The following is a 14,218-nucleotide window of genomic DNA, read 5'->3' as shown; positions in this document are numbered from 1 at the left end:
GGTTTCCCTTTGATGGAATGAATTCCTCTTTCTTTTTCTTTCCATCTCTCCAACTACTGTGCACACCATATGTTAAATACATACTCTATGGACATATACTGTAAGTAAAATGTAATGATTATCTTCAGTTCTGCTGGTGCATTTTCCCCCTCAAAAATCATTATAAGCACTAACATAGAGTTTAGGTGCAATTACCAAGGCCCTCACACATGGTTAAAGCATGTGTATATGTGAGTCAGTGTGTGTTAGGGAAAAGCCAGAAAACTTTAAAGGGTCTGAATTACAGTGTCTGAAAAGCAGAGGGAAGTCCTGGTCTTCGTTCAAAGTTCTGTAAAGCAGCAAATGTGAATGTCTGTATAACTGTAATAAAGTAGAAATCAAAGACGGACAACTGTATAATTATGTTGCATGAATATGAAACTGAGTTATTTCCTGAAAATGTATTTCTCTTTGCATTGTATTGTCATCAGTCTTTTTTCCAGGTCTTTCATCCTCCTATTTTTTATTTATTTATTTATTTATTATTATTTTTTTTTGTAATTTTTCGAGTTTTTGCCAGTAAGACAATTCTGTTTTGTATGATTCCCCAGTTTTTCTGCCTGCCTCTTTAAAGGCATGGCACACATCTGTAACTGGAAATAGCTCTGTGGCTTATAACACACAATTAAGGTTATAAACCATTGGGTAGTGTTAATATGTAATCTGGCTGGTAAATTAAGAAATGGATTTCAAACCCATTCAAAATACATACATTCTCAAACTTGGAACTGAAGAACATAAATAAATTTAAGTTAATTTGTGTTACCAAATCAAAATAACAGCTAACATAGATTATTCCTGAAAAACACTCCACTAGTTTTAACAGAAGAAAGGAACACAATATGTTTAACAATAGCAATAACAAATTATTCATATGCGTGTAAATACAGTAGGCCTTTCTAAAGTCCTATATTAATTTATTTTTAGCTTTTTAATTTTAAGTTGTATTGATTTCACTTAAAACCAAAGAAAAAGTGAAATCTGACAAAGTAACTCTGTAGCTGAACATCTCAAGTTTTCTTCTACATTAAATACATTAAATGCTCACAGAACTCCTGACAGGTTGGAAAGAGCTAAGCATTTTCAAAATGAAGTAAAATTAGGCTCATTTATACCAATTTGTGTAATAATTCCATGCTACAATCATTAGCCACTTTTCCACAATCAGGCCAGTGCGAGCTAGGGCTATCAACTGGCCAGCTGGGGCCAATAGCCTCGGACTTCAAGCCAAGAGACCAAAATCGATCTGTGTTCCCACCATCGGGCCAATTGCTCCACAGCGTTGCCCTAAAACCCACCCTTAACACACCGCCCAGGTGCCAACATCACATACCCCACACTTTCACAAGCAAGAGGGAAGCTGAGGTATCATGTTATCTAGTTATCTAGAATATCGAGTTTATATCATTTGTTAACATTAGCTAGCTCACAAGTTAGCGTTGAGAACTCACCGACTATAACCGCCATGGTGTCCCTGGTTGTCTCTCTACTAACAGCGGGATGATGTCCCAGCACACTGTCCATGAACTCGAACCATGGAAAGTTCTTTCTTTGGGCACCGCTTTGTCCATTGTGTGTTTTAATGGATTTGTACTGTAGGCCTACCTGCAATTCAAATTTTTGCAAATCTGTACCGTTGAGCGCTGGATACACAACCTGGCAAGTTCAGCGAAACTCCGCCTTTGACATTGACCCCGACTCACTCTTCAGTTGGCCTTGTTTGGCCCAAGGGTAATCGTCGGGCCAAAGGCCATTGGCCGTTGGCCCCGAGAAAGCCCTGAGGAGGTACAATAAAGCCCCGGAAGTGACAGTGGGAACACAACTCATTATTGTTTATGTGAACATAATTACTTCCTGGTTTCCATGGGACCTAAACCCGAGTTTTGGAGTGAATGCTATCACGTCTTGTTTCCATGGAACCAGAACCCATGTCTCGGAGATTCATCTATCAGTAGTGCCACAGGTACAGGTGAACACCTTTGAATTGATGCAAAATTGTCTAATGGGTGCTTGTCGCTTGTGCGTAATTTGGCAGAATGGGGTCAATTTCAGGGTATATTAATATTTGGAAAGAGCATGTTGATTTCCTGTGTAGCATTGATATGCTAAAATTTGGTAAAAATGTTGGTATCAGCTAACCTGTGAGACAGGAAATCAGGCAAAATTGCACAGTTTAAAGATGGACCCCAGAGTTAAACCCAAAGACTCTAATCAAGAAACTGAAATACAGATTTGGCTCTTTGGGATTTACTGCTCTTTTTAAACAGAAAACTTTTTATATTATGATTCTGAAGATTGTTGAACATTGCAGTTTAATAGTTAACATATGTTTTTTTGTAAATTTTTTGTTCATTTTTATGTTCTTTCAAACTATTTGTTGTGGTGACAGTGGAGTGATGCATACACTCGCTAGATACACTGTATCCAAAAAACATAAGCGAACTACAGCGGAACCTGCTTTTTCGCTAGAAACCAATGTGTCCCTCTTCCACTCAGTTTTTTTTTTCACATTCTGATCCCTTTATTTTATTTCCTCTACAACCCTTTCTCTCTTTTTCTCATCCTAACTGAGCCAGTAGTGATTGATAAACAGTTTTCAAGGACCCTGTCACACTGATAGCAAATGTGGCTCAATGCTTGCAAAGACCTTGAGTCGTGTGCATGTGTGTCTGTCTGTGTGTGAACATTCATCAACTTGCTAATGCACCATGAACCATCACATCGCAAGTATTGTACTTTGTTGGCAGGTTACAAGTCAAACAGCATTTGAAATATACTCACCCATCGTCAACACACGTTTTTTTTTTTTCTATCATGATGGGGACTTTCCATTCACCATTGATTTTTGAGCTAATTATGCATTTAATCCCCTTTCCCTTACTCCTAAACATAACCCTTTTTGTATTTTTTGATTTTTATTGAGACATTATTTAGTATGTCTTAAGCCCTTTTTTTATGGGGACCGTTGGCTGGTCCCCACTATGCAGGTGATTTCAGGTTTTACTATCCTTGTGGGGACATTTGGTCCCACATTTTGGGACAATTTTGCTTGTCCAGCCCCACACAGCAACATTGGCTCAACCAATCGCGTGAATTTTGGGCAGAAATATCTGTTTGTACAACTAATGGGAGACAGGGTGAGTTTTCTGGTATCATTTAAAAAACAGTGATTACTTTTGTAATTCCATGTAATGACACTAGAGGCATAGAAATTACACACTTCAGCTTTAAAAGAGAGGGGGCTTTGCTTTGCATTTTGTAACAACATCAAAATTCCACTGTGCTTTGTGTGAGTGGAAGACTTTGGCCGGAATGCCTGAATTCCACTCAGTCCATCAGGAATGCTGGCTGAAGCGAATAACAGAAAGAGAAGGATCAAGTGGAGAACATTTTGATTTGATTAATTTCTCTGACCAGAGGACAGCACTCTGAGTATTAAATGTCATTAATTATCATCATTGCATCTGTAAGATTTGTTATGCACATTTCTGGTTGGCAATGGCCTCCTCCCTTTAGTTGTGTTGTTTACATTTCCATTAAATTACATTAGGTGAATGAAGTAGTGGACCTATTATTATGATGTAGCTGCAACAGTAAAAGCTATTACAACTCTAAAGGCTCTTTAATACTTGACCATTAGAGTCCTGGTGATTTTTAATGCCAATGAATGTATTGAACTCATCTTACAGTGATTTGTGCTAGAGTCATTTCACTTTAAATAACATTCACTAGATACAATTTTTGTGTCAAGACTATGTAGCTACATTTTTGTATAACAGATTATTGACATAAAGCGTTGATTTTGAGTCGATGCTTAAACCCTTCCATTATGAGCAGTTAGCCAAACTTCTCTACCCTTTTCCACATTGCTTTGCTATTATAAATCACACACATCTGAACCCATTTTAAAAAAGAATAACTGCAAAGGAAACTCTTTCGGAAAATGAAATGACATGACATGCTCACTGAAAAAACAACAACTTTATAAGAGACACAAGCTACAATTACAATTGTTGTATGAAATATTTAAATATATTTCATAATCTATGAGTCTGATGGATTGTTAGTATGAAGCAATACTGTAGGATAAAATCTGTCTTAAATAAAAAGCAAAATATTATTTAGTGGCCACAAATTATAGCGCTCATAAAAAATGATGTATCTATTTAATTAGTTTTTGAGGGTCATATGTAGTATGATTGTAGGAAACATTTAATTTACTGACCAAATAAAATCTATAATCCACGTTTTATTTGTGAAAGATTTAAAGGGACAGTTCACCCAAAAATGAAAATTCTGTCATCATTTACTCACCCTCATGTTCTTCCAAACCCATGTGACTTTATTTCTTGCATGGAACAAAAAGACACAATCACAGCCTCAGTCACCATTTACTTTTATTGTACTGAAAAGAGAAACAATGAAAGTGAATGGTGACTGAGACTAACATACTGTATCTAATATGTTACCTAAGATGTTAGATGCCTAACATCTCCTTTTGTGGTCCACAGAGAAGAAAAGTTAAATAATAATTAATTTAGTTTGTGCACTAAATTGTATTACATTGCACAACACTAATTATACTTTTCATACATATAATTTAATTATTTATGTATTCATTATATTACATTTTATTTTATATTCATAAAATGTGTGGTGTTTCTTTAATAGACAGAATAAGGGGACTAATGGTTGTGCGAGTAACTGTACTATATGTGGTAGCAGAGGTCACAGGGTTAATCCCAGGTTGGTGCAACCCATGAAATTAAGAGTTACCAGGATGCCCATCATGTTCTTTCAGCACTGTGCCCTTGAGCAGGATGCTTACATGGTTGTACAGGAATACTTACATAATTACAGGGACCTTTAATTATCATACTGCAAGATAAAAGGAAGCAATCTTGACGTGGGGAATTTATTGCAAGGTTACATCTCTCAGATATGAGTCAGGTTAAAAGAACACACAATTTGTGATTTTGTGTGTGTTCAGTTCATTTAGGGTGGTCCTGGCCTTTATGGGTCTCACAGTCCTGTTTCCTAATTTGTGTCCCCACCTGGGCCATTCAGGTTTGCTTTGCCTGTTCTGGAGAGACCACATTGGCGTGTGTGTGTTCCTCTTCATTGTTCGGCTAAGAGAAGAAAATTAATTAAAAGGAAAGTAAGATAGAAGCAGTGAGATAAGTGAGATAGTATTACGTGAAAATCATAGCTACAATTGTCGCCCCATTTTAAAACATTCTACATTCTAATATCAGGAAATTTTAAAATTGTTTTGTTGAGGCCCGGAAAATTCATGATAATTGATAAAATCTTGGGAAATCTTAAAGTCATGGGAATTTCTACTGTGAATATACATTTAGTAGTTTTCCTCTGCTCTAAAATATTTTATCAGCTAGATATTGCTCTTGTGTAGTGTAAAACTTGCTTGCAAACCATCGTGATTTGTGAGCAAATCATTCTTAATTCAGTTCTTTTATAAGGAAAATGCTTGAAACGGTTAATGAATCGGTCTGAATCAAAATTATATATATAAAAAAAATATGTATCCAGTAATCACAAATGACTGGAAATGTCATAGAAAAGTAATGTTCTTTTCAAATACCCATTATATAATTTGTCCCCCCACTTTAAATTGTTCCTACACCACTGCATATGTGTTATTGCAGTAGTTCTCAACTATTGGTCATGACCCAAAAATGGGTCGCAGGTCTGTTCTCATAGGGTTGTGGACAGCAACGCTAAATGCAAATAATAAAATGCTACTAACCATATAATCATGCATAATTAGGATAGCAAAATAAATAGGGTTATCAACTTTCAAAAAGGAGGAGATAATACTTTCCATAGCTTTTGTTGTTTTTGTGAATGTCAAAAGCCATGTGTCCAGTCAAACTGTACAGTTTTTTGATGCAAATTCATCTATCTCTTGGTAAAACCTGGCCAAATTAGCCAGATGCCTACATGGACAACATCTTCGAAAACTATGAACAAAACAATGCAAGATAAAAGAAAAAATGACCCAGACCACATTAAATACAGGCTCACTTGCAACGATGTTAAATATGATTTGTGCCGATCACAATGTTTTTTGTGCGGTCAACATTCCATTGACTTTCAAGAGATACAGTATTTCGAAAACAGTAATTTTGTTTGCCTTATGCAGTTCATGGTAATATTAATACGTTTCAATGTTTTATTTTAAGGACATTTTTGTTTACTTTTATTTGATGGGCCACCACTTGATGTCCAATATAAAATCTGGGTCCTAGGGCAAAGAAAGTTGAGTATGTGTACGTGTGTGTGGATGTGCATGTGAAGCCAATGGAAAACAAAGATTTATAGGCTGCTGATGACATCAGGTCTCCATGACAGCTTATGGTAAGAATCATATAATATGGGTTAGCTCTCTATCTCTTCCTCTATCTCTCTCTCTTTCTGTCTCAGACACACACACACACACACACACACACACAGAGAGAGAGAGAGAGAGAGAGAGAGAGAGAGAGAGAGAGAGAGAGAGAAACCTGTTAAAGTGACTTTAATTATTGACATTTCGGAAGCTCAAAGGAATGTTTGCCAAGATGAAGAAATGGATGTTCATGTGCACTTTTGAGAAACAGAATAAGATAAAGAGAATAAAAAAAGAAGAAAGAAAAATATAACTACGTAAGGCCATGATGAATTTATATTTACTAACTGTTGCCCTCTAGAGTGTCTCATCTGTGCTGTTAAGACACCTCTCCATCAAACTTGTGTATTGCAGCTCACACAGCACTGTATATTTGTAATGAGTGCAGATCTTCACCATTTAAAAGCCTGATTTCATAGATGCACTGATTTATGATTAAAAAAAACAGTGAATGATTGACATCATTACAGTCCTGAGGTGAGTCCACAGGAACCCATCCAGAACTAATTAAAACATTCCAAAACCTCATCTTCAACGCACACACACACACACACACACACACACACACACACACACACACACACACACACACACATCTGATAGTGTTCATCCCAGTATACAAGAGAGAGACTTTTACCTCTGACCAGTCTCCACCCATAATAGCCTGCCATCGAGGAGGGAGTGGCTGACAGAGGGAGGGGAGAGAGAGGGAAAGCTGGAGCTCTCTGCGGTAGCAGTCAGTGCAAGAACCAAAGCAGAGAAACACTGACAGAAAGAGGGAGAGAAAGAAAAAAAGGTTGATAGAGAAAGAAGTAGTAGAATAAGTGGCTAAGAGGAAAAGTGAAGGAGAAGAAGGAGAGATTAACATAATATAAAAGAGAGAAAAGAGCCATAAAAGACAGTGACTGGAAAATCACTTTAACCCGGGACAGAAGAGACTGAAAGAGAGAGAGAGAGAGAATAGCCTAGACACATAAATTAAAATAACTCTTGGACTTAAAACACGTTCATGCGTGGGCTGCTGCTACTGCTGCTGTTGGTGTGATCTGTCATTCCCCGGCCACAGAGAGTGTGTGTGTGTTCTTGAGAGGCTGAGGAGAGTGTGTGTTGGAGCCTGTTGTTCCTCTGGAGTCTACAGGACCATGGCACCTGTCAGAAACGGATAAACTTGAGGCTTAAAGTAATCAGAAGAAAAGAAAGAAAAAAGGTGTGTTTTTTTTTCTTAAGTACATTGTGTTTCTGTGTGTATTAAAATGTGCTCATTATTTATTGTGTGTTTAGCAGAAAACCGTCTTTATTCCACAATGTTTTTAATTCATAGGTTACATGCTTTTTGATTGAAGTCCCAACAGATGGTTTAAAAAGTGAGAGTGTGTAATATTGCATAGGGAGCCCTCCTATGCGACAAGCCATTCAACCTCTTTGTGTATGTGAGCATGTGTGTGAGTGTGTGGATAATTCATGGCTTGGTATTGTTTTTATATGCATGAACACTAGTTTAGTGTACTTTAGTTTGATGTGTATGGTTGTGTGAACAAATCATGGGTTGCATTGTTATACATGTGCATACTGTAGTCTTGATTGTGTGTGGAGTGTGGACTGACCTAACTGGACTGTTTTCTTAATATAGGATGATATTAAAAGATTAAACTGTCTGTGAAAGAGGGAGGGCAAGTGAAAGTGAAGAGAGAGAGAATGATGAGTGTATTTTTTATGAAATATTTACCCTTCTGCAACTCTGACGTCTCGTGTGTTGCTCATGGGACTCTGGTTCACACAAAGAGCAAAAGACTGTTATCATCAATTCATCATGAACATTTTATGATTTTTATATCTTCAACTCAAAACCATCACAAATTAATGAAAAGATGTGAGTGAGAACACACAGACACACACACACACACACAGAGGTTACTTGGGAACATACTATAGACTTCTATGGTTTTTATATAAAGCTAATTATAATTACTATAGACTAGCCCTAACCCACACCCTAGCCCTAAAAGAAAAATGTTTGCCTTTTTAGAATAATAATTAAAAAAAATTGTTAAATACTGGTTACGTTGCAAAATCTAATTAGTTGACCTTAGATTTTTTAAAGCAATCGGTTTGCATGCTTTTTCTAAGTAAACATGCTTAACCAAAAAAGTACTTTTTTAAGTTACGTTAACTAGTTACAAGTAACCTTTACTCATCTGTGACTAAAGTATCATTATTTGTGTTTAATTATTTTAATTGAGTTATAGCACGTCTTCTACAGTATAAGGGAAATTATGACTAGAATCTCGGTTAGCCATATGGCACACTGGACTTTCCTCAGTACTTAGTGCACATAAATCTACACTTTTGTAACGTACAATTGAGTAAAGAAGAATGCCTTGAATTGTACAGGCTCCAAGTTCACCAGAGGTAAAACTAATCACCCTCATGGTGACTTCACACAAATCACAACTATCAACCAGCTACAATAAAACAGCAACTATAGTCATAAGAATTTAAACTATACACATATTTAAATAACAATTATTATTTTTCTACATAAGTTCCCTTGTTATGTCCAAACATAAATAATTTATTCAAGTGCAAGTGCTTATGGGTATTCCACACCTCTGCAATTTTGTACTTGATTATTTTTAGTTAGTTGTACTCGAAGCCAAAGTTTAAAAAACGTATATATACGAGTTATGATTCCAAAATGTGACATTTCAAGTACTGTTTAATTAGGACCACTTAAATGTTTTTAATAATGACAACTTCAGTGTTTAGAGAGTAATGATAATTTAATTAAAACTAGTAAGGATAGTAAGAAATTTAGCTTAAGTTAATTTTTTGTAATTGAGAGATGAATGGTCATCAACTTTAAGGAAAAGTATGAATCCATTTTCCAACTGAGGATGTCCCCAGATGTCCCAAAGGTAGATTTTGTCAGCTAAGAATGTATATACACACACACATGCACTACCCAAAATAGTAATTATCCACACAAACACCCACAGACCCACTCACTCTCATACTCCACACATGCACTCACACAGGCACACCGCATGCTGTGTTTTTGGTCAGCTGTGTTTTTGATGAGGGGAAGAATGTTGTGTTGTTTTAGTGATGACTCTGAGAGAACGTGTGTGTGTGTGTGTGTGTGTGTGTGTGTGTGTGTCTGTGTGTGTGTGCACTTGATGAAATCACACGCAAGGACTCACACACAACCGAACGATCCCAGACTGTCCTATAGTGCAATGGTTCTCCACTGGTCTTTCTTTATGACTCAGATTTTACATTGGGCATTAAGGGGTGACCCAATACCAAAATTGTTTATCATACAAAAAAGTAACCTGTCCATGTTGGCATCTACCTTCTAATTTGGCTGACTTCTACCAAGTGACAGATGAATTTGCGCCAAAGTACTGTAGAGTTTGATTGGTTGCGTGTCCTTTGAAATCAACAACAAAAGATATGAGAAGCGTTTTCTCCCCTGTTTTAACAGTTGATTAGTCTATTTATTTTCATATCTAAACTCTGCATGGTTAGATGGTTTATTGCTTTTTTCTCATTTGCATTAAAAAATTTCCCCTGCTCTCCACAACCCAATCAGATCTCATTTTTGGGTTGCGCCCCAACAGTTGAGAACCATTGCTTTAAAGTGCAATCTCCAAGAGACTTTCTCTATTGCTCTCTGGCTCCTTCATTCTTGCTTTTAGGATTAGGGGGTGGGTAGAGAGAGAGAGAGAGAGAGAGAGAGAGAGAGAGAGAGAGAGAGAGAGAGAGAGAGAGAGAGAGAGAGTAAGAGAGAAAGAGGAAGACATTGAGAGTGAGATGGCTTTTAGCCCAGTGCCTCAGCCGGTGTGGATCGTTAATTGAGCTGCTCCCATAGGGGGGTATCAGACCCCAGATAATTTGGCTCCCCCTTCACACACACATGCTTTCCCCTCACACACACTTTTAGGGCCCTTTATATCCATCTATTAGACCACAGTTGTCAGATGCCCTGTCACTGCTGGAGTTTCCATTCTGAGATTGCGGGTGGGTTGGTCTCTATGGTAAAGTTATCGATTTTGTTGTGGAGGGTAGTACTACTTAACTGTGGTGGGACCTGTAGGCTTTAGACATATTAGATTGCTTGTTTTTAACAAAGAATTCATTCTATATATCATTGTGAATAATTGTTAGTGTTACTAAAGGAATAGTTCACCCAAAAATGAAAATTGTGTCATTATGTTGTTATAACCGTATGTCTTACTTTCTTCTGTGGAACAAAAATAAAAATATCTTTTTTGTAATATATTTGAGCTTTCAGGCATGTCTTTTCCATAATAAGTAAAAAAATACAATAAATACATGAAAACACCAATAAAAATGCTCTATAAATGTATAGAGTGCCCTATATTCCAAGTCTTCTGAAACCACACAATAGCTATGTGTGAGGAAAAAGCCGAAAGCCATTATTCACTGATTATCGTCCCCTCCAGTGTGGAGTATGGGTGAAGATTTATCAAAATCTCTATTTTTCATTTTTGGGGTGAACTATTCCTTTAAGTGTACGCAGTCTTCTGAATATTCCAGGTAAACCTCTATTGACAGCACAACAGAAAATAATAATTTGGACCACAATTTGTAAAAACCAAAAAAAAAAAAAAAAGAAAAATAATGTGTTGATAGTTATGCACTTACAATAGAAGTCTATGGGGAAATTGGATGCCTCATAGACCTCCATTGTGAGTACATTTCTGTGCACACATTTATTGTCTGCTTTTTGAAACTGAGGTACAAGCCAAAATTATTTTCTGTTTTAAATTACAGCATGCCACAAAAACTATGGATTTAACTTGAATATTTTGTTAAATAATGCATTATTCCAAAGTCCATTATTGTGATATAAGAGTTGCAGGAACACACAATAAATAAATCTCCACCAGGAAAGCTGTTTGAATCAATATCAAAATAGTAATATGAGAAGTTTGGAATCTTATTCAGACCCAAAGAAGGTATAAAGGCCGATTGGATCTTCAAATTCTAGCTCACATGTTCAGGTACCGCATAAGAAGGCAATTTAAGGCTTTTGCCTTAAAAATAGTTATAAACTCTCAAGTAAAGAGAGACATGAGGTGGTGGAAAGGTACACGAGTGAGGTTAACTGCAGTTTAACTGCTCATGTTCCTGTGATGTGCCGGATTATGTGTGCTCGCCCCCTCCAAAACATTTGCAAAGAACATCATGCAAATAACTGCACCAGCTTTGCAGAACTACTTTCAAAACATATAAATCTAACATGGTCCCTCTTGTCTCCTCCTGGGCTTGGTGAGCAGTAGATTTCAGATTCAGACATGCCGCTCTGACATCCGTCAGGGAGTTAATCCATAACAGCATAAAGACGACACTGTTCTTTAGTGATTACTAAACATGAAGTTTCAGGAACTACTGAAAATTAATGTTTTGTGAAGTTAGAAAGTATTTCATTTGCAATTTGATTTATTATATGTTTTTTATTACCAGTATATATGTTGTACTGTTTACATAACACCACCCTTTGTGTAATAACCCTTCATAACAAACAGTATAGAAATAAATCAAATTAAATTTGTAACCTGACCAAGAACAAATCAATACAAAGAGTCGATTTTGTATATAGCTTGGGAAAATTAGTAATTGAAACAATAACAGAGCTTTATCTATAATTTTTTTATCGCTTCCTGTTTTAACTCTTCAGATATTGGGCCTCATTCATGAAACACAGGAGTCGAATGAATATTTGTGGAAACTGCATGCACCAATTTACGTAACAATGTTTTTACAAATGATTTACACAGAAATTAATTCGGCTCCTGCGTTTCATGAATGAGGCCCAATATACATAGTCTAATACCTGAATAATGCTTATGAGTGTCTATAACAAGTTTTTAGAAGAAAAAAGTGTGAGAAAAAAGAACAGAACTGAGTCAACTACTGCAAAAACATGGAACAGTTCAGTTTGCCGAAGGAGGGACAACAAACACAATACCCTGGAGGGAGAGAGAAAGAGAGATAAAGAAGAGAAAAAGATGAACAGATAAGGACAGAATGATATATCAGGTAGGATTAGAGGGCAGAGAAGAAGGGTGTTGATTTTTGTAATGATACTAGCAAATTATGTATGTGTGTTCATGCAGACTTGTATACAGGTGTGTGTTAGCGATGTGTATGTTGTTTTTATGACGTAAGTGAGTGTGCATGTGCTGATTAAGGGTATTATGACATTCTTTTGTGCTGCTGTTACCACATTTGACTTCACACATACAATACAAGCACTGGCACAAAGATAGACACATGCAGACTAACACGTTAACCGTTTAAAGGGGAACATACACCGATCAGCCACAACATTAAAACCACTTGCCTAATATTGTGTAGGTCCCCCTCATGCCACCAAAACAGCAGCAACCCGCTTCTCAGAATAGCATTCTGAGATTCTACTCTTCTCACCACAAATGTACAGAGCGGTTATCTGAGTTACCATAGACTTTGCCAGTTCGAACCACTCTGGCCATTCTCTGTTGACCTCTCTCATCAACAAGGCATTTCCGTCCACAGAACTGCCACTCACTCAATGTTTTTTTGTTTTTGGCACCATTAGGAGTAAACTGTTGGCGGGTTGCATGATGGGTTGGCGCTGTTTTGGCGGCACGAGGGGGACCTACACAATATTAGGCAGGTGGTTTTAATGTTGTGGCTGACTGGTGTATACTTCCATTGCTTTTAAATTAAGCTAATTCTTATTGCTTAACCATCAAATAAAAATATGATTTACATTATGAATTATTTTTACCTTAATGACATAACCTAATGGATTTTTGTTTTTTAGATTTAGCTAACTCCTTATCCCCAATGTATAGCCAAGTAAACACACATTTTGCATTTTCAGATTTTCATTAAAGCATTATTTAGTATGTTTGTTTAGCCATTTTCCTTGTTGGACTGATGGCTGGTCCCCACAATGTAAGTGATTTTAAGTTATACTATCCTTGTGGACACATTTGTCCCCACAATGTAGGCAAAACCTGACCCATGTGCACACACAAGACACATTCACCCAGACACACACTGCTTTCTCTGTAATTATATGTACATGCATTCATATGAGCTTCACAAACCCCTTTTCAGGTGAAAAGGTGACTTGTGTGCATGTCTCTGTGTGATTTGGACATACGTATTTATGTTTCTTCCTTGTTGTGTGTTTATTGTTTTGTTAGAGCCTATAGATATATGATCTCATTAGGCAGTGCCCGCAGAAGTGTGTGTGTGAGGGCGAGTATACATATGGGTCAAAAACATGTTTGGTTGATTAAAAAGAGGGAGGCATTCCTGAACACATGACTTCTGGTGATTTAAATTGGGAGTGTGTTTGTCTGTGTAGTGTGTATGTGTGTGTTTGTGAGTGGCCATGATTAAAGCGGTAACAGATAAATCACATTGACCTGAAAGTAGATTCAGAAGGACATAATGTGTGAATGAAAGTGAGACGTGATAGTCTAAATAGGAAACATTCCTCCCTCCCTCTCCCTCTCTCTCTCTCTCTCTCTCTCTCTCTCTCTCTCTGTCCCAAACTGTTTGACACTCAGTTTGGGCCTCACTCAGAGGTCATGCTCTAGGAACTGATTAAACTCAAGAAGGTTGTAATAGGGGATGGAATACAGCGTGACACCTTTGTAAAAGGTGGGAATTAATGCGTGACACTGATGGATTTCCCTTTTAATAGTACTGGACTGAGTGTGACTGGACACACACACACACAAACAC

General features: G+C 37.0%; 1 protein-coding gene across 1 annotated transcript in view; it reads left to right on the top strand.

Moving 5' to 3' along the window:
* Positions 1-7,213: 7,213 nt before the first annotated feature.
* Positions 7,214-14,218, top strand: part of sema3b (sema domain, immunoglobulin domain (Ig), short basic domain, secreted, (semaphorin) 3B) — a 50,269-nt gene continuing 43,264 nt past the window's right edge. Inside the window, exon 1 of the mRNA XM_051652501.1 lies at positions 7,214-7,655. The gene's annotated coding sequence lies outside the window, so the exon portion shown is untranslated. The remainder of the gene's footprint in view (positions 7,656-14,218) is intronic.

Source organism: Myxocyprinus asiaticus, chromosome 24 (assembly GCF_019703515.2).
Source record: "Myxocyprinus asiaticus isolate MX2 ecotype Aquarium Trade chromosome 24, UBuf_Myxa_2, whole genome shotgun sequence".
NCBI lineage: Eukaryota > Metazoa > Chordata > Actinopteri > Cypriniformes > Catostomidae > Myxocyprinus > Myxocyprinus asiaticus.
This window is presented reverse-complemented; position numbering and strand designations above follow the sequence as displayed.